The sequence below is a fragment of the Megalobrama amblycephala genome, linkage group LG19 (genome assembly GCF_018812025.1).
Source record: "Megalobrama amblycephala isolate DHTTF-2021 linkage group LG19, ASM1881202v1, whole genome shotgun sequence".
In the NCBI taxonomy this organism is placed as follows: domain Eukaryota; kingdom Metazoa; phylum Chordata; class Actinopteri; order Cypriniformes; family Xenocyprididae; genus Megalobrama; species Megalobrama amblycephala.
In genome coordinates, this window is record NC_063062.1 from 30,677,567 (window position 1) to 30,700,499 (window position 22,933).

Sequence of the window (22,933 nt, forward strand, 5' to 3'; positions counted from 1 at the left end):
CGAAAGTTTTATTTCTTGCAAGAAAGGTCAGACAGTCATACAGGCTCACAAGTAGCTGCAGAGTGTAAGACAAAGAATGAAAGCTTCCCCTCACTTTTATATCTCTAACCTCCAAGGCTGAAGCCTCTTTCCTTTTACCATATTAGGAACATGTTTACCACTTCAGTGTTTTTCCACCTGTCACCCTAAGTCACCCAAGGAATGCATACTTAAGCACTTCTGAGAAAAACAAAATCATTTAACCATAAGCATATAAGTAAAATCATATGGAAATTATACAGAAACTCAAAATTTCCCCCACAATTCCACCCTTTTTATCATTCATTGATAACCAATCACTACACCTATTACAATGCTTCACTAAGGTAAAAATGCATATCTTCACAAAAAAATATGAAAACAAGCAAATTTACATTATTACATCATATTTATACTCCTCATCTCTGATTTTCATACAAACAACAAATTGAGGTACACCACCCAATTATAGAACTAAAGATAGCACTGACGTCCACATCCATTGCTGCAGCATTTCTCATCGTTGGCACAGTCACTGTCATCGGCATCCTTCATTTGCCAGACATATAGCATGGACCATCTTAGTTGTATTACATCTTTTCACAACAGATCTATTTTGTAGCCCACGATGTGTCATTGTCGAACCTTAGTGGTGAGTTGGAATTCCTTGAGCTGATTTCACCTGTACACAAACCTTAGAGAGGATAGAAGACATTTCTTTGCAATAGTTACTAAATGCCATGTTCAAACAATTCGGTTGATGCCACTCGTTGTTTACCCCCTTCCATTAATTCCATTAATTGAGTTACCATCCCCCATTTTGATTAATTGCCCATCAATTTATCATAGTGGTTGAAGAAATGTTTCTCTAAACAACATTTGCCATCAACACTAAACGCTGTCTTTACTTCTGCAACCAGATTTCCTCCAGCTTTCTCTGCCTCTGAACATGCTCTGTAAAGAGTTAGAAGAATCAAGGTTATTTTCAGATAACAGATTACACACAATCTCCTGTATCTGCTCCAGCACTTCCTATAGAAACAGAGACTTTTCGCAATAGTTTGTCAGCACAAACAGAAAATCAAACAACAGCACCTCAAAATTGTCTACCACCCCAAACCAATAATGGGCATCTGTGTAGATAGTCACAATTTTTTCAGTCATCAGCTTACCTGCTCCAGTGAGGGTCACAAGCTCATCTGCTTATACCAAATAATTAGAGGACAGCAGCCCTGAAACTAACACTTCCATGGTCACAACTTATCCTTTGCTATTTAGGCATGCTGTTTTGTCTCTGAAGTCAGAGTCATCTACAAACAACATGTTCTCAAAGTTATCAAGTGGTTTGTCTTGCAGGTCAGGTCATGGTGTACAGGCCTGATCAAGGATAGTCAAACAACAATGATGTTCCTTCCCATCCTCCTTTGTTCTCCCACCAGTCCTTCATACTGTGAATGTTACTGTGTCACTGTTTCTCTGCCGTCAAGTCTACAACATTTTACGATTAGCATTGTGACCACACATAGCTGACATTGTTTAAATTTAGACCCTCAGTTGAATTTAGACAAGGGGTTTTAACCCATGGACGGCAATCTTCAATTTCACAATTCCAATTTTCCATAAATACTTAAACATATTAATCCAGAGAGTAGTTCAAATCAACATCAAATTACAAATGTAGTCATAATTACCACTAGTAGACAGAGCTGGATAACCAATCCACTTAAAGCTCGTCCCATGTTCTATATCATCTTTTCATCAGATTCAAACTTCAAAATTATCGGCTTGTCAAAAGTTGTCGTTTCCCACTTAACCCATCTGTAATGATAAAACACTCATTCCAGAGGTTAATGACATATACACAATGGGGGTAGAATTGTTCCCTAAACTAACACATACAAAACATAGTTCAGTCACCCTCACACTCACTCATACTCATAGGCACACATGAATATTAACCTGCTCATTTTCAAGGTTTGCTTTTGGTGTTAAATCTAAAAAACATATTTAAACTTCACATTTTTTTCCTGTAGTTCTTTACTTAGTTTTTACATGATCTCTTATCCAGTCTCAAAGCATATCTGTTCATTATAATTCATTTTTATAAAAGTCAGCTGGGTTGTTTTGGTTCTAATCTCATTGCTTTGTTTTGTTTAAGCTTTAGCAGACTGATAACAGTATCCTTGCCTCTACCCCAGCCATCTCTCTCTCTCTCTCTTACTGCACAAATAATCTTTTCAACAGCCTCACAAGACTGTAACTTAGACTAGGAGCATTTTTAAAGTTATCTTTAGTTTAAATGCTGAATTCACTTAACTTTCTCTTGAATTCGCAAAATCGGTCTTCATCTTTAGCCACCATCATGCCTTCGAATTATCCTCTGCCATGTCTAATGACCTGCAGGAGTGAAAACTATGATAGAGACATATTAGTTCAAAATCAACACAGCCTCATGAATTCAGGGATTCATCGTAATGCTGAATCCTAAACTTCTATACCAGTTTTGCCCATAAGGCAACCAACATCATGTTAATACATTTTTCTATGGTCTCCCCAGAAATCACGGACAATCACATCATTGTCTCAGTCGGCTCTTGAAAGCTCATTTCCATCAGTTCTTTATCAATAATCTTTTTTCCTCAGGGTGTCCCCTAGTTGTGGACACCTGTCACAATGAAAAACAAGCCATCCTAGGAATGTGGTTTCTGGTGAGTGGTATAGAGGAACATTTTTGGGTCAGACTGCTGTAACTTCTCACAGGTCATCCCCCCCTTACGATGCTGCTGGCCTCAAAGACATCCACTCTCATACCCATCTCACATAAAACACCTCCATTCAGGGTAGATGACCAGTGGCGGCGGTAACCCCCTGCCTTAGGTTTGTTTCCCATGTCTGGTCAAAGAGGATTTTACCTATCATTGAGAAATCACCTCGTGCACACTGATAACCGCTCTTTCCCATCATGAAATCTTTGACAGTTTTCTTCAACAAAATCAGGTGATTTTTTTGGAGCTTAGGGAAGTTGCACTCAAGAGCCACCAGAGCCATTGGACTGCCTAATAGTGTTAAAACATGGAGGCAGGTTAATGACAGCAGTATTTAAACACTAAAATCCATTAAACATCCTCTCAGCAGCAACATATCCATGCTGAGATTATACACAGCAAATTTAGTTCTCACTGTCCATTCAGTGTTCGGCTACATCTGTAACCGGAGCCATCGGCCCTGCGCATGGTTGTGACAAAGATCAAACAAAAAGTTATAGACGAAATTAATCAAAATAGTCACTTCTATCATTCAAGGTCTGTATTACTATTTTAAAGACCACTTTACACTCATTGAGTTTTCCTTTGACAAATTTAACAACTAATTGCCCTCTTCATGGCAATCATTTCTTTTAACGACTGAAACTGCACTTCATTATAAATAGCTTGTTATCACTTTAAATGAGAGAGAGACTCTGAGACATTCAGGAGTAGTGCACTGCCTTTTTATAACTTTTAACATTAAACTTTATCTACTGTTTTTGACTCTGGCCCAGCTTAAAACTTTGCCAGAAATGACATACGTTCTCAAATAAACAACTGTTTATATTTGCCTTTTACCCACTCAGAGAATTTAGAAATTACAAATTTCCAATCAGGTCGAGTCTCTGTTACAACTGGAAGTCTCATTTTTCCCATTTAAACTCCCTTCATTTTGACCATTAAAACCCCAAACATTTAGGAATTAAAGGTCCTAAATCATTTTATTTTAAACTATGATAGCGATGCGCTCATCACATAAAAAACACACTTGAGATTGTTTAAATATTTTTCCATAAAGTGAAACATTCTTTCAGAATTTCTATTTTCATAACATAATTTTTTTGCTGCTATATGTTTTTCCATTATAGCCACTTATCCCATATTCCTCTATCAATATTATTTTATCCATATCTCAACTACTAGGTTGCACCGACAGCCTTATAGCTGCTTTCTCCTTCAACCATTATTATATAAATTGAAGTTCTCCAGACATCTAATGTCATGTATCCATTTATTGGATGAAAAACAAAACTTTTTGTAAGGTACATTCACTCAATTCTTTCTGCATCGACCTTCTTTCTCTCCTGTCTGCTTCCTCCAGCTTACAATCCATTGTCTGCTTACATTTCACACACACACACCGCTTTCACACAACATCCCCACATGGCAGTTCTCTTTTTCAACTTATTCCCTTATGACCCTAAGTCTTATGACACTCAATGTTCCTTCGCTCAGGAAATCATAAGATTTGACTAATTGTCCTACATCTTGCATGCATTTTTGGCCATACAGTTTTCTCATTTGACAAAACAAAACCGGTGTATCATAGTTTGCGAGCTTGCTCTGGAATTTCCCCATATTGGCTCTCCCGAACTCTTGTGGATAATAATCTGTTGGACGTCTCCCACAGATCTGACTTTTCTCCTAAAATCTGACAGGTTGAGCACCCCCTGGCACTCCAGAGCCCTGGTTCTGTTGTACAGCTTAAAGGGTTAGTTCACCCAAAAATGAAAATTCTGTCATTTATTACTTACCCTCGTGCCATTTTACACCAGTAAGACCTTTGTTAATCTTCGTAACACAAATTAAGATATTTTAGTTGAAATCCGATGGCTCAGTGAGGCCTCCATAGGGAGCAATGACATTTCCTCTCTCAAGATCCATAAAGATACTAAAAACAAATTTAAATCAGTTCACGTGAGCACAGTGGTTCAATATTAATATTATAAAGCGATTTCAAAAAACTGCTTCATGAAGCATCGGAGCATAAATGAATCAGTGTATCGAATCATGATGCAGATCGTGTGTCAAACTGCCAACAGCTGAAATCACGTGGCGCTCCGAACAGCAGATTCGATACAGCCAGACCAGCCTATATGGTTTGTCCCTTATTTTCCAAATTTTACTCTTAAATCACTCTTAATCACAAAATTTCTAAACTTCAATTCCCCATAAAATTTTGATTTATCTCTTACCAGTGAGTCGTGATGCCACCTGGGTTCGTTACTGATTCCATTGGTGTCCCCTTCTGGACCCTGGCGGTTGGCCCCTCATCCCTCAATCTATTCGGAGTAGGGCTGAGACTACTAAATCCAGGATGATCAGTCACCGTCTGCTCTCGGGTCCAAATGGCACATCCAAGGAATCCCACTTCTGACACCAAGTTGTTGTGGCAAAAATTTAACACTGACTCTTACTTCATAAGAGATAAACACGTCCAATTATCTTTCGAACGTTTTATTTCTTGCAAGAAAGGTCAGACAGTCATACAGGCTCACAAGTAGCTGCAGAGTGTAAGACAAAGAATGAAAGCTTCCCCTCACTTTTATATCTCTAACCTCCAAGGCTGAAGCCTCTGTCATTTTACCATATTAGGAACATGTTTACCACTTAAGTGTTTTTCCACCTGTCACCCTAAGTCATTCAAAGAATGCATACTTAAGCACTTCTGAGAAAAACTAAATAATTTAACCATAAACATATAAGTAAAATCATATGGAAATTATACAGAAACTCAAAATTGCCCCACACGCATACAAACACAAACGCATTATTTGTATTTAAATTATGCATATTGGCATTAATAGGCTTGATGCTGTGGGCTGTACATGCTGAAGTCTAGTCTTGACTCTCCCTTCTCGTGTCCTCTAGGGAGTCCTCTACAGCCCAATGCCACTCTCAAGAGCATGTGAAGAGCAGATGCCGCCCACAGCATGTATAATGACCCCCATCAAAGTCATCAATAACCGTAATGGCCAAACAGACAGTTACGTTACATTTACCAGAATGAAGAATGAGGCTTTTGTGGCCCTGGACAGCCTTTTACACACTCAGTTTAACTTCCTGTTTATGTCTGCTCTTGTGACCAGAACTGCATTTCCTTAGAGGTGCCTTAGACATTGTGAATATAGTCACTTGTAGGATTTGGCACTGATGAGCAGACTGATTATTTGCAAACATGTGGACTTAATTTTATTTTAATATCAAATTAAAAGTTTTATTTAATTATAAGTACCCCCCACAGAACCATTGCAAAGTAGCACCCTTGCAGTGTCAATCCAGGTAGTGATAATAGTAGATATATTTAACATTCTGTGATAGGTGCTGCCAGAGGTTAACTTTAATGAAAGGCTTTTATAAGAGAAAGCAAACCCATCACATACATTTCATAATTACACATCAGACCTCATTATTCAACCTCTTTATTTATCATTAGAGGTTTCCAAGGAAACTGAACCAAGTTTCACACTAGACGTATAACAAGTTCCTAGCCAAGATTTTCTGGAATATCACTATTCTTTCATAATAAGGACATTCCATAGACTTTTTCATTTATATAATAAGTTATATATTTGACAAAGTAATTTATTCCTGTGATGCAAAGCTGAATTTTCAGCATCGTCAGCATCCAGTCTTCAGTGTCACATGATCCTTCAGAAATCATTCTAATATGCTGATTTGCTGCTCAATAAACATTTATGATTATTTTCAATGTTGAAAACAGTTGTGTACTTTTTTTTTCAGGATTCCTTGATGAATAGAAAGTTCAAAAGAACAGCATTTATCTGAAATACAAAGCTTCTGTAGCATTATACACTACCGTTCAAAAGTTTGGGGTCAGTAAGAATTTTCATTTTTATTTTTTTTTAAAGAAATTAAAGAAATTAATACTTTTATTCAGCAAGGATGCATTAAATCAATCAAAAGTGGCAGTAAAGACATTTATAATGTCACAAAAGATTAGATTTCAGATAAACACTGTTCTTTTGAACTTTCTATTCATCAAATAATCCTGAAAAAAAATATTGTACACAAATATTTTGTACAGTTGTACACATTAAATGTTTCTTGAGCAGCAGATCAGCATATTAGAATGATTTCTGAAGGATCATGTGACACTGAAGACTGGAGTAATTATGATGAAAATTCAGCTTTGCCATCACAGGAATAAATTACTTTGTGAAATATATTCAAATAGAAAACAGTTATTTTAAATTGTAATAATATTTCACAATATTACTGTTTTTACTGTATTTTTAATTAAATAAATGTAGCCTTGGTGAGCAGACGAAACTTCTTTTAAAAACATTAAAAATCTTAGTGGTTCCAAATTTTTGGACTGTACTGTACATGTCAACTTTTTTTACTAACTTGAACCCTAACAGTCTAATATTACTCTAATGAGAGTTAGTTGACATGTATTCGCAAAATTACATATTAGTAGAATGCCTAAAGAGGACTATTGAAATAATGTAATCATTTCCCACCCCCAACTGAATATGTTTTGCCAGATTTTTTGTCATCAAAATATAGCTAGTCAAATCCATACACAGTTTGTATGTTTGTTCATTTATTTATGTATTTATTTATTTATTTATTATAAATAAATAAATAATCTCCACTGTCTTTTTTTTTTTTTCTCTCCATCACAGAATGTAAACTATATCATTTCCCAGCTCTAATCTGCTAAATGTGACTATAAGGCATGGAAATATTAAGATATTAAAAATTAGACTTATAAACATTAACATGATGATTTTCTGTAAAGTTAGTTTGAAATACTGTCTATTGTGAAAAGCGCTATAACAATTTACTTGAATTATAGGGGTCATGAGCTGCATTATTTTATTTTTCTTTAATGTTTACTGGGGTGCATTTATAATGTTAGTATGAGTTTTACATCAAAGCTTAGAAATAGAGGCATTTTTCCTACCTTGACTTTAGCCCTCTGATTTGAACACTGTTTTAAGGGGCATGACTGCTGTGAGACTTCAGTGTAAATGCCCACTGCTGTGATTGGCTAACATCTTTGTATATGAAAATAGCTAAGTATTACATGTGAAACTTTCCAAAACCTTTAGCACATTTTTACTATTACAGTTCTCAAGGTTTATGTAATGGTGGCGGCTGCCCTTAACTTAAATAAATTATCTCTTTTACAAAACTTTGGGCACCAGACAGTTTTCTTAAAACTACCAATAAATAAATAAATAAATAAATAAAAATAAACAACCCAGATAGCAAAGAAAACCACCAATTACACAAAGAAATGCACTTTTTTTTTTAAAGGCTTCAATTATACATACATTTATTCCTTAATGTCCATTTACATATAATAAACAAAAAAAAGTGTTTAAAGAGAGAAAGGAAACGCCAAAAATCAAACAAAATAATAATAAAATAAACCAATAGCAAAAAATCAGCGTAACAGTTTAGTATGTTTCACTCAGCGGCCATCTTTGAAACGCCTCTCGGGCATGCAAGTGCAGCTCCTATCTCTTTGAATGGGGAAACATCAGATTCTCTAAAGCTGTTTGCCAAGCTTTCAATTAAATTTCATATTTGAAATCACCAATAAAATCTGACAACAACTGTCTCATAAATTTTGTTTCTAAACACTCGGATCATGATAAAAAAAAAATTTTCAGGCTGGATCAAGCTAATGCGCACGCGCAGTCCTAAATGCGAATTTCTTGTGTCTCATTTCAGAGGCTCACATCTGACTGTTTCTGCATCTAGCTTATAATTATAAATATAAAAAAGCTGCATCTAGCTTATAATTTCTTGAATATGAAAACAAAACAAACAACAAATCCATTAGTCTTAAAGTGGTGGAACATAGTGCAGAACAAAGTGCAGCCATTAAGTTGCTCCAACAGAGCATTGTGAATCAAAAAAGTTAAATTACATTGTTCATTAGAAAAAAAAATACTCCTATATGTGATCCTTGACCACAAAACCAGTCAGAAGTCGCACGGGTATATTTGTAGCTATAGCCAACAATACATTGTATGGGTCAAAATTATTTATTTATTTATTTATTTTTTTAATGGCAAAAATCATTAGGATATTAAGTAAATATCATGTTCCATGAAGATAATTTGTACATTTTCTACCGTAAATATATAAAACATTCTTTTTGTAAATGATTATACATTGTTAAGGACTTCATTTGGACAACTTTAAAGGCGATTTTCTCAATATTTTGATTTTTTTGCACCTTCAGATTCCAGATTTTCAAATAGTTGTATCTCGGCCAAATGTCCTATCCTAACAAACCATTCATCATTGGAAAGCTTATATATATTCACCTTTCAGATAATGTATAAATCTCAAAAATGTATAAAAATGTTTTTAAAAAAAATTACCCTTATGACTGGTTTTGCAGTCCAGGGTCACAAATAACAAATAAATAAACAAATAACAATATATATCAATGTAAAATATTATGAAAGCAAAAGGCGCTAAACAAGACCAATAACTTTGATGTATTAACCCATTAAACACAGTATACCCCATTTCCCCATAATATATGTACTTACAAGTCAAAAATCTTGTAAGACTTGTTTTGTTTGGATGATTCTTGAGACCCTCATGATTATTTATATATATATATATATATATATATATATATATATATATATATATATATATATATATATATATATATATATATATATATATATAATATGTCAACAAAAAAAATCTTAATATTAACATGAAAATTACTTTTCTTTGGGAGGGTTTGCCTTCAATATGCTTCCTGGAAGTAGGGGTAGGAAGTTGACAGCCTCATGTCACAGGAAGAAAGTGAATACCTTTTTTTTTTTGGTTGTTTTCTTGCATGTCATTGAGGCAACTATAGTTGCCGGTGGGCTAGTGTTGATTATATTTAGATCTACTGGCATTATATTGAGATCATGGCATAAAAGGTTGCAGTGACAGACATTTTGAGTGTGTGAATGCAGTGATCTCCTCATTGTAACTTGATTTCTGCACACTAACAAATGCTTTCATCATAACTAACACAATGCAAAACACAGTGCAAACACAATGATGTATATAAGAGATTCATTGATTCTAAACGGGAGTTTTGGCGAGACTCCAGAACTCAGTCATTGATAATCTTGTGCTGTTTGATTGACAGCTCCAGCTATTGTTAAGAGGAGCATTCTGAAAGTATGCTGCAGACTGCTAACAGCAAACAATGGCAAGTATTTGAGTGTTTGAGCAGCAAATTCATTGGCCGCTGATGCAACAGAAACCAATCAGCTGTGCTGTGTAGATAATGATGTGATTGCTACCAAATGAGTTAAAGACATATCAGCCTGCACCATCTAGAGTTTCATGGCAGAACTAGGTGTGTAAAATAAATAATCTCAACTACCTGATTTTTTATTTCATCACAAAATGTAAACTATATTATCACCCAGCTCTAATCCGCTAAATGTGACTATTGAGAATGAGGATATTAAGATAAGCTATATATAAACATTAACAATGATTTTCTGTAAATCTGTTTTGAATTACGGCGTATTGTGAAAAGTTATAAAAATTGACTTGAATAAAATAGCCCCAAAATAATTGACAATTATTTAATTATTTATTTATTTAAATTATATTATTTATTTAATTATCTTCAGTTTGATTGTTGATATTTATTTACGTATTCATTTATTATCATTATCATTGTGTTTGTTTGTTTGTTTTATTGAGAACATCTTGCCAGATTATTTTGTCCTAGTATAGAGGCCAATCGATACACACACAGAGAAGTTTCCTTGATCTGTTGGGAGACCATCAAGCTGAGATATTAGTCTAGTAAGTTCTCTTAGAAGTTGATAAATGAACATGTCACAGGTTTAACCTCATTTGAAAGGTGCCCTTTCGACAGCAGTTTTGACCCTCTGCCCTCTTTGGGTAGCCTGAGAGTATTTGCGTGTATGTGGGCCCATATGTCCACAGTATCTATCTATCTCTCTGTACCCGCACGTGTGTGTAATTGTGAAGAGGTCATTCAGATGTGGGAGCAGGTGAGCAGCTCGTGGGCTGACAGCGGGGTCTCTGAAGAAGTCGTGTGAGATCGGTCTTAACTCTGCTGCTCAGGGTGATGGATGTAACCAGACTCAACTCTCACGCCAACATCCACACCTGCTGCCTCGACACTGCTTATTGGGCCCATGAATCAATTTAATGGGAGATGGAAAGGTTCAGGACTTCAATAAACACCCAGTTGAATCCCGTCCAATACATGTCCCATAAACTGAGTTTGGGCGCAGACACCACTGGGGCAAATTAGATCACTTTCTCTTTTGTCAACAGAGCGATGTCGCTCATTCTATTGTCGTCTTGCACTCTGGGCCGAATGGCATTTAGTGTTTATGTCAGCATGCTGTCACAAAATCTTTGGCCTTAGCATACATTACCGGTCAAAAGTTTGGAATAATTGATTACCATTCAAGATTTCCATTTCTACTTTAACTTATATAAAAAGTAAATGTTGAAAATATTTTTTGTTGCTCATTCATTCATTCATTCATTTATTTATTTATTTATGTGGAAACCATGATACACTATTATTCACAAGTTAAGTAAAAACATAACAAAATGTTTCAAAAGATTTCTATTTCAATAAATGTTGTTCTTGTGAACATTATATTTATTAAAATGGTAACACTATAATAACTGCACGCTATGAAGCATTAGTTAAGCATTAGTAAATAGTCTCTTATAAAGCATTAATAGACATTAGTAAGCAGTTTATAAATACAGCTATAAATGCTTTATTCCTGATTTATAAGCATATCTATAATGTGTTTAATAATTATATTTTCATACTTTATTAATAATCAATTTATCATTTCTAAATTAAGTATTACATTATTTGCAAACCAGTTATTTAGGAGTTGTCAGTGGTTCATAAGATCATTTAGGAAGTTTAAGTAAATGATTAATCAACTATTTAAACATTAATTTATAGATTTTATTATTTAGACATAGTAATAGTTACGTAGTGTGTTAATAAATGCTTTATTAACACATATTCCTACTGTAATTCATGATTAATTCAGGTAGTTATAAAACATTTAGAAGTGGTCAGTTAACTATTGTTGTAAGCTCATCTAAAGTGAGGACTATTTATGCCTCGTAAAGCTTTTATAAGTGAGATTTAAAGGTTCAGTGATCTTCTGCACTGCTGTTCTCTAATGTTTTAAAGTTAGTACTGAGGTAGTTTTGACACTATAATATGTGTTAATAAAGCATTTATTAACACACTAAGTAACTATTACTATATGTCTAAATAATAAGATGCATAAATGTACATTTAAATATTTTATTAATCATTTACTTACACTTCCTAAATGATCTTATGAACCACTGACAACTCCTAAATAACTGGTTTGTGAATAATGTAATACATAATTTAGAAATGATAAATTGATTATTAATAAAGTATGAAAATACAATTATTATACTCATTGTAGTTGTGCTTATAAATCAAGAACAAAGCATTTATAGCTGTATTTATAAACGGCTTACTAATGTCTATTAATGTTTTTTTACTATTTACTAATGCTTAACTAATGCTTCATATGGTGAGTTATTATAAAGTGTTACCAAGAAAGGGTTAAATTGTAATAATATTTCACAATATTATTGTTTTTACTGTACTATTGATCAAATAAAAGCAGCCTTGGTGAACATAAAAGAAAACTCTTGTGTTCTGTACACCTTCCTGAATGCTTTTTATGTGTTTTGAATGGTTTTGCATTATTTATTGTAATGATTCCTTTGGATGACATGTGATGAGCATATTTAAATACCTGTTCTGCTAATTGCTATTTAAGTGACACTGTCTTGACAGCATCTGTTAGGATTAGAATGTAAATGTAAAAACAGAAGCGAAAGTTCTGTCAGGTAAGCAGCAGAAATTGTGTCAACATCAGTAGCTTTACCAGTGCCAGAGAAAACATATTTATACAGCACTCTGACATCTCTGTCGACTCTTTTGGTCAGATCTTTCCTCACTCCATACTTTTGTGGTTTTGAATCAATCTAAACTGCCAGTCATGATGTCATTCTCCTATACCAGGCTGGGTCAACGTAGATGTGATGCCTAAGACTGTATTCTGAACAGAATACAGAATCTGTAATAGAACTATGACTTTATATTGTGATGCCAGTTTTATATCGTACTTGTTACCAGTACTAGACACTAATATAATTTTATTTATAATGTTAAAAATAGGCCATGAATGGGCACTAAGTGCAAAAAGCAATATATGCTATTTACACTAAGTGGAACTAGCAACAAAAAGTATTTCTTGCCACTAAGTGAAAATAGCAGTTAGATGCTATTTATACTTAATGCAAATAGTGGCAGATACTATTTTCACCTCAGTGTATTGTAGTACATTATAAAACAGTATGCAACAATAACAACATATTCAGTATGATTATATTTAGTAAAATCATAAATGGATGCTGCCTTATTACTTGTTGAACATTACTTGTAAGCCTTCCCCAACACCTACCCTTAACCCTACCTGTTAAACACTTTATTCCATTATTAACACTTTATTTCCACTTTTCAAATGTTTTCTTAATTTTTATTTAAAGGGTTAGTTCACCCAAAAATTCTGTCATTATTTACTCACCCTCATATCGTTCCAAACCTATAAGGCTTTCATTCATCTTTGGAACACACATGAAGATATTTTAAAGGGGTCATATAATGCCATTTTATTTTTTTTTTGATGTAAAATAAGTCTCTGATGTCCCCAGAGTGTGTATGTAAAGTTTTATCTCAAAATACCCCACAGATCATTTTTTATAGCATGTTAAATTTGTCACTTTTTGCTCCGTTTTTGTGTGTGTCCCTTTCAATGCAAATGAGCTGCTGCTCCCAAGAAGAGGGTGGAGTTTCAAGTGCTCGTGTTAGCATATCATGTTAGCAGTGCCGATTACCTCACTGAAAATGTCAGAAACTGTTCAGCCTTTTATGTTCAAACTGGAGTCAGACAATGATGGAGAGACTCAGTGAAGAAATGACAACATGTAGAATGCAACAGGATGTTTCTGAATGATTAGTTGATGAATTCATGTAGCTGATGTGGAGTTAACTCTTAAAGTCATTGATAAGCATATTCTGTCAAGATAATCTATAAATCGCTCATGTGAGAACTGTTGTGAGATGCCTACAGAGCCAGAGAATATATGCTGCATGTGTTACGTATGCTGGTTAATAGATGAGGCGAATATGGAAATCCACAAGATATAGGCTTTATTAATAATCCAGGAAATGAGAGACATCTTAACATACATATAGTAACAATCAAGAACAGACAAGGAGTGCAGGGAAAGTGTCCAATTTAAAGGGACTGCTGACGAGGAACAACAGGTGCAGGGAATCCGGGGAGATGGTGGGAACACTGATGAGGGAAGTGAAGACAGGTGTGGAGAACAGGAGGATTCTGGGAACTGGAATCCGGGAAGGCGTGAATGTAATAGCATGAAGATAGAACAGGTTTAGTTTAACTATGGTTATAACTTGTCATGTTGTCATCTTGCTTTTATGACATGCTATTGCATTTGTGTTACGTACTGTATTGCAACAACATGGCCTCACCCCTTTGTTGCATGTTCTCAGGGGCAGGGTTTATGTAAATTTTAAGGTTAATGATGATAGGGTTAAAATCATAATAAATCACCCCTTTAATAAAATCTGATTGATTAATGGAGAGTACAGAAATGGCTCAGATTTCATTAAAAATATATAATAATTTGTGTTCCAAAAATAAACGAAAGTCTTACAGGTTTGGAACAACACAAGATTTAGTAATTTATGATAGAATTTTCATTTTTTGGTGAAGTATCCCTTTAAAATAAACACTTCTCTGAGCTGATATGAGATGGGGAAAAGAGAGCAGAATGAGTTTGGAAAAAGGTGGATTTGAACTTGGGTCAGTTGCGTCAAAAACTAATGCTTCCCGCCTTACTCTTCACGCCACTGATCCTGTTATCAGCTGGATTTCTTTTGTAATTTTGTCTGGCTCAATCAGACAAAGGTGGGAGGACAAGTGGTTTGGAAAATGGATGGATAGATGGATGGATCGCTTATTTCATGGTTTTCATGGGTCACTCATTCCAACTTATTGACTCCAAAGCCCTTTATTGTCAAAGACAATATTTGAAGGCTCACCAAAATATTTCTGATACATCTGCTGTGATGACAAAGTTGCTAATTTTCCAAAAAAAAAAATATTCACAGAAAATAAGAGCATAATATAAATAAATGTAATATAATAAATATAATATAAATGAATGAAATTAAATAATTACAAATAATTAAAGCAATTAAATTCCACAATTCCAGAAGTTTCAATAACTGTTCTACAGTTTACACTTATTACCAATGAATTTGCTTGACTATTCTAGTATTTTGTGATTGTGAAGTATTTAAAATTATTTTTTTTAAACACACACACACACACACACACACACACAAACAAAAAAAACATTTTCTAGCCAATATTTTTTTTTAGAATGCTTCTTAAGTTTTTAAAGGAATAGTCCACACAAAAATAAAAAAATCTGTCATAATACCCTCAATGTCATTCCAAACTTGTACAAATTATTTTCTTCTGCTGAACACAAAAGAAGATATTTTGAAGAAAGTTCACAGACAGTTTCAGTTCCCAATGAATTTAGTAGTAGTTGAAAAGGTAGTTACTATACCAACAATCTTCAAAATATCATCTTTTGTGCTCCACAGAAGAAAGGAAGTCATACAGGTTTGGAACGACATCAGGGTGAGTAAGTAATGACAGAATTTTCATTTATGTGTGGACTATCCTTTTAATAAAAATAAAATAAGCAATATGATTTCAGCCTTGTTTTGTCCCATTTTCACACCATTTTAAGCCATCTCATGGCCCCAGTGGAAGTGTGCTGAGGCCCCCAAAGTTGGTCCATACCCCCTGGTTGAGAACTAGTGCATTAGAAGCTGTGGTCTTTAGCATCCTTGTTAGCATGCCTGCTTACCATGTTGACTGTTGCTGACTAAAGCCCCACTGAGAGAAAACATTGGTGCCGTGACCCGGAATGGGGTGAGATTTAGGTGGGTGAGTGTAATGAAGGCCAGTTGGAAAAAGGTACCCATGCAGGTAAAGCCTCAGTCCCTTGTTGGCATGCCTGCCTACCATCCCAGCTGTTGCCGATTCAAGCCCTGTTTGGAATGGAGTAAGCAAAGCTGGTTGCACATGTGTGTTTTATGTCTGCATCCAAATCTCCCTAATTGACTAGTTGACTACTCACATCATCTCATAATAATGCCAGACTGTTTTTTGTCATTAAACCCTTTTATTCAGAAGTATGTACTATTGTAGTTTTACGCAATTGGAAATTTTAAACTAGTACTGTACTTTTAATGGTGTAATATTTCATCAGGTACAGGATTTGTGTAATTTATCCAGCACTGCTTGTCACAGTTGCCTCTCTCTATCAAAACACACCATATTTTTAAGACCAAGCTTCACTTCACGGGTAACTGACACCGCAATGCATCTTCAGTCCAAAGGATCTAATTCTGCTTGTTGTCAAAGCCTGACTTATTAACAAGCGACTCAAAACAAATATTCGTTCTTGTGCAGTTTTTGACGTCTCGTCCTCGGTTTGTTTTTGTTTGTCTGCATTTGTGTCTAAGAAGAAGTTATGAAGACAAACCAGGGAGAGGTGAGAGTGATGGAGAGAGTGTTTTGTGAAAGAGCGTGCAGGAGAAAGAGATAGAGGTTGAGACCGATAGCAGGGTGCAATAGGTAATCAATACCACAGCGGTGACCTAAGTGTTTGCTCCCTCGTTTATCTCATTTGGAGCTGCAGGTTTGGACCATCGGACCAAGTAAACAAGAGCATCCCTTCAGAATTTAACCCTTCTCTAGTAGGGGTTTTCTTCAACTATAGGTTGATTTGACCCTGCGTACTTTTAGAAATTAAACTAATTTAAAACATTATTTTTGTTTTTGCCTTGTTGGATATTTTTCTAAAACAACATTATAAAAATGTATTGCAAACATTTTATTTTTTTTTTTCGTATTCTAAATATTATCATTTAATAAATATTTTAACACTTTTTAAAATAAAATTTCAGCTTGATTGTAAATGAATTCTTGTAAATATATCTTGATTTTTTTCTGTTTTCTTCACACAAATTTTATTTAAAAAATACGTTATACTAAGTACCCCTTAGAATACCCCCTTAGAGTACTTTGTATCAAGTATTTGGGTCTCTGGATCAGGTCTCCTTGATGAGTCAAGTCTAGTTTGTTAGCTAGTACTCCCCTCACCTAGAGGGTCATTTTATAGAGTACTTTGCTTCCTAGGGCTTCACTCAATCTGCAGTATCAAGTTAGATACATCTAAAGGCTAAGTTCAGTACTCCCCTCATTTACAAGGTCAGTGTGCAGAGTGGCTTACTCTCTAGAGCCTGTATAGCAGTACTGCCTAGTGATGGTCTTTTCAGCCTCTGGGACAAACTGCTTTCTGGGCTGAGCTTGTGTAGTACTCACCTCATTTTAAAGGGTCAGTATGCTGAATGCTTCGCTCTCTGGGGCTGGTTGACAGTAGGCTAACTGGGACCTCCGTAAACAACTTTTTTTTTTAAGTTGAAGTACTTCTGTAGGCCTCCTTGATAACCTTACTCCAGTGAGCTATCCAGTACTCCCTTTGTTCTAGAGGGTCGCCTCTAGAGAGTACTCTACTCCCCAAAGCTACTTTAGGGGTCTGCAGGTCCTGAGAACCCCTTTTGGGGTGAACAGAGTTTCTCTCCTCGCTTGAAATATGCTGAGTCTCTGCTATTCAGAACGTCCATCTCTGGAGTCCGGTGTGAAATGGTTACTACCTGTTGCAATACCTTTTCATTGGAGGCCTCTGTGAGAGTGCTGAATCTAGAGATTTTGCTTAGGCATAGAATAGCAGGGGTCAGCCACCCTGATGATTCTAGGGGTTGATGCCTCAATCCCATTGAAGTAACAGGCCAGGTCTCTTCGCAAGCTTGGACATATTCCCTTAAATATGCTTGGACATATTCCCGTAAATGATTTCAAGCCTTTGAGCCCTGCCCTTGGGCCGAGCCCTACCACTTAGTCCTACGGGGACTTCCTCATTCAGGGTATGTAGCTTGGGCTCTGTCTGTAGGGAATAATGTCTCTGACAGCCAACCATGAGGTCAGGAGAAGTTTTTCTTAGCGCTTAGTCACCACCAATAGGGCATGCATTGCCCTCAGTGTGGCGGAGTGAGTATTTGTTCTAGGGCTGGGCGATATGGTAAAAATGTAATCTCTGTAATTTTTTCCAATATTGATCGATAACGATATATATTTTGATGCCAGCTTTAAAAGAGTATCCCAACTATGACTGAAGCTACAAAAATTTGAGGGTTCATTCATTACATTTTAAAGTATAGTTTATTAACAAAAACAGATTACACATTTGGCCTTAAAAAAATCAAGACAACTGACTAACTTAACGCTTAACGTGTGACTTTTAATTATAAACAAGCCCGAAATACACCGGGACTCTTATTTTGAAATGTCTACACAATTGCGGGCTGATCCTTCAGATTCTTAAAACCATCTAAAACATTTTATATAAAGGCCATAAAGTAGACATTGTAATAATTCATCAAATTGAGTTCATTAGCAATCGCTTGGCATAAATCTGTGCTTTTCATTGATTGAGAATCACTTTGAAGCAGCCTGAAGTGCTGTTGCACGAGAATGTAGAACATGTAACAGCACCACCTTGTGACATTGCAACATGCAGCGCTCTTTGTGAAATATTCACCACATCTCTACAGCGCACGTGGGAATGTCAGCGAGAGTTAACAGTTCTGATGCACACATAATGAGCAGGTATGAAACACGTAGGGCGAGGGGAGATTTTCCACTAGTTAATCGATCTTTTTGCATGAAGTGTACAAATGTGTTCTACAACATATTTTACAGATCGTTTTAATCTGCGCCTGGTCGCTTTTCAAATAACCAAACCACTTCCATACAACTGAATTCGTGCTACCTTTTTGCCGACAATTTCATCATTTTTGGATAATAACTCGAGGTTAGTTTCACTTTCATCGCTGCTTCCACTCATTTTTGTTGTCCTTGTGTCAATTATGCTTTGTAAAGTGCTGTAGGAAATTGACTTTGTTCTTTGACGTGAATATTAAAAGCTGCACGCTGATTGGCTGTTGCCGCATATTTCTGCTTTATGATTGGCTCTTATATTAATCCATATCGAGTAAAAATGCCTAGAGTTTATCATTGTTATCGATATATATTTTACCGCGATTCGATATGATATTGTTTATCGACACAGCCCTAATTTGTTCCCAATAGCGTTTCCCAAATCCCAATTCAAAAGGAAATCTCTTGGGTTACAAATGTAACCTAGGTTTCCTGAAAAAGGGAACGAGACACTATGTCTCATTGTCATTCCTTCGGGCTGCCTGCCACATCTCCTTCAGATGAATAAGTGAACAACATATTCATCAGGTGTCCCTTTATACTCACGGTCGCACTGGTAGTGACGTTATAGGCTGTCGGCGGCCAATACGATTGTCCCCTTTGCACACATGCTTCAGACACCAGTCATGCTGAGGTGTCTTGTCAGATGCAGTGTCTCATTCCCCTTCTCAGGGAACCCAGGTTACATTTGTAACCTAAGACTTTTTGTGTCTGTCCTTTTATTGTTCATCTGGTTGAGGATTATATGGGATGTGGAAAGTAATAAGTAATTCAATACTTTTTAGAGAGACTAATTAGTACAGTAATCTAATTACACTGTTGAAGTATATTACAATGTAATATTACAATGTTAATAAAAGTTTTACACCATTTTATAGACAAAAAGCATAACAAAAAGCATAACCTCTTCAGTTCTTGATTTTATTTTCTTCTTTTATGTGCTATTGTAGATGTTTTTCCAGTGACAGATTATTTCAGGACTGCTCTTGCCACCTTCAACATGAAAAAATAAGTCAAAAGATTATTACTATTTTTTTTTTTTTTACATTTCTGAATTATAATGTATTTAAAAATATATATTTTAAGTGTATTTTTTATAGAACAAATATTTTTAATTATAAAAATAAATCTGCCTAATAATCTATGGTAATTAATGTTTATTTTAAAAAAATAATTTTCCTGTGGCCCCAAAATACGAGCAAAGCTGGCAGCATGCAGGTCAGGTACATTCAGGAGCCATCTGAGCACTTGCCATTGAATGGGAATGCTAACAGATACTGTACCTCTCTTCAGGTATTATAAACCATCTTGGTGCCTACCCAGACATGCTGCATAATGAACAGCCATCACAGCCGCTGCAGTTATGTTACGGAGCATTTTATATGCTCTGCTCTGTTCAGATTGAAGTAACACTCTTGGCCCGTGGCGCTTACTATTTCCTCTTTTCTGTTTCAGTGTGCGCTGTGGAACTGTCTTTCTGGTCTGCACAGTCACTTTTTTGCTAGTTTCTAACTTGAGATGACTTTGAAAGAAGTTGATTTTGGAACAAAATAACCTACAGCTGAGCCCAGAAGGGCTCAATACCTTGCAGCACTGGAGTGCAATCCCCTTTATCTATAGCAACTCAAGAGATCCTATTTTGAAACACATCTAAATTCAAGGAAACCAATGCAAGGTGAAACACAGCTCATTTGAATTGTGGATGCGTCACTTTCAATATGCCTCTCCAGGTCTGGTTTAGCTGTAGTTTGTGAAAAGATCAGCAAACCAGGAAGCCATTTGTGTCGGTCTGATAAAGTGTCACAGGCACTTATGCTGAGGGTGGCTGATGTAGGCTGTGTACTCGCTCATTATCGTGGCGGATGCCCTTGGACCGCAGGTTGTTGAAATTAAGTATGGCATCCCATAGAACCCCAGGAAAAATCTATCTTGCAGAGACCTGCATATCTCTTCTGCAGTTTTTTTGGTGCCATTTGAGGTGAACCCAAACCTGCAAACTCCCGACCAGTAGATCCTGCTCCACATGGTTGAAGGTGCAACAGGCAATTGAAGCGGCATCCATGCTGTTGCTGCTTAGTGAATACATTTCTCTTCACTGTGGGAAACTCAGAGTAATGGGGCATGGTGGAGTCATGGCCCCATGGTGCCCCACTGGAGGGGGGGTCATCAACTTGGAAGAGGAAACATGGGTCTTCTGTTACTAAAGAAAAAGAATGACCTAGTAAGCTACCTTGCTAATGTCTTCATCAGCAGCTACCTTTTAAGGCAGCATCTTAATATAAATGCTGACACATCCATCTTAGAATTTCCAGACTGGTTTATGCTGGTTTTAGTTGATAGCTGAGCAATTCTTTTGACCAGCATGGTCTTTCTGGTGAAACTGGCTAACCAATAAAGCTTTGCATATTAAATGGTTAGTTCGCCTAAAAATAAATTACTCACTCTCATGTCATTCTACACCCATAAGCCTAAAATACAAATAAAGATATTTTTAATGAAACCAGTCCCTGTCCCTTTTTAATGAAACCTGATTTCTGTCCCTCCTTTGAAAGTCCATTCTACAACCCGAATTCTGGAAATGTTGGGACATTTTTTTTAAGTTTGAATAAAATGAAAACTAAAAGACTTTCAAATCACATGAACCAATATTTTATTCACAATAGAACATAGATAACATAACAAATTGTTTAAACTGTGAAATTTTTACAATTTTATGCACTAAATGAGCTCATTTCAAATTTGATGCCTGCTACAGGTCTCAAAATAGTTGGGACGGGGACATTTTTACCATGGTGTAGCATCTCTTCTTCGTTTCAAAACAGTGTGAAGACGTCTGGACATTGAGGTTATGATTTTCTGGAGTTTTGGTGTTGTTTTTTGGTCTCATTCTTGCCTGATATAGGTTTCCAGCTGCTGAAGAGTTTGTGGTCGTCTTTGACGTATTATTTTCTATAGGTGAAAGATCTGGACTGCAGGCAGGCCAATTCAGCACCCGGACTCTTTTACGGTGAAGCCATGCTGCTGTAATAGCTGCAGTATGTGGTTTTGCATTGTCCTGCTGAAATACACAAGGCCTTCCCTGAAATAGACGTCGCCTGGAGGGGGAGCATATGTTGCTCTAAAACCTTTATATACCTTTCAGCATTCATAGTGTCTTCCAAAACATGCAAGCTGCCCATACCGTATGCACTTATGCACCCCCATACCATCAGAGATGCTGTTTTTTGAACACTGATAACACGCTGGAAGATATCCCTCCTCTTTAGCCCGGAGGACACGGCATCCATGATTTCCAACAAGAATGCCAAATTTGGACTCGTCTGACCATAGAACACTTTTCTACAGTCCATTTATAAATAAGGCTTGGCCCACAGGATATGACAGCGCTTCTGTATCATGTTCACATACGGCTTCTTTTTTGCATGATAAAGCTTTAGTTGGCATCTGCAGATGTCACGGCGGATTGTGTTTACCGACAGTGGTTTCTGGAAGTATTCCTGGGCCCATTTAGTAATGTCATTGACACAATCATGCCGATGAGTGATGCAGTGTCATCTGAGGGCCCCGAAGACCACGGGCATCCAATAAAGATCTTCGGTCTTGTCCCTTACACACAGAGATTTCTCCAGTTTCTCTGAATCTTTTGATGATGTTATGCACTGTAGATGATGAGCTTTGCAAAGCCTTTGCAATTTGACGTTGAGGAACATTGTTTTTAAAGTATTCCACAATCATTTTACGCACTCTTTCACAGAATGTCCATCTTTACTTCTGAGAGACTCTGCCTCTCTAGGACATCCCTTTTATAGCTAATCATGTTTCAGACCTGATATCAGTAAACTTAATTAGTTGCTAGATGTTCTCCCAGCTGAATCTTTTCAAAATGTCTTGCTTTTTCAGCCAATTTTTTTGAGACCTGTAGCAGGCATTAAATTTGAAATGAGCTCATTTAGTGTATAAAAGTGTAAAATTTCTCTGTTTAAACATTTGTGATGTTATCTATGTTCTATTGTGAATAAAATATTGGCTTATGTGATTTGAAAGTCTTTTAGTTTTCATTTTATTCAAATTTAAAAAACATCTCAA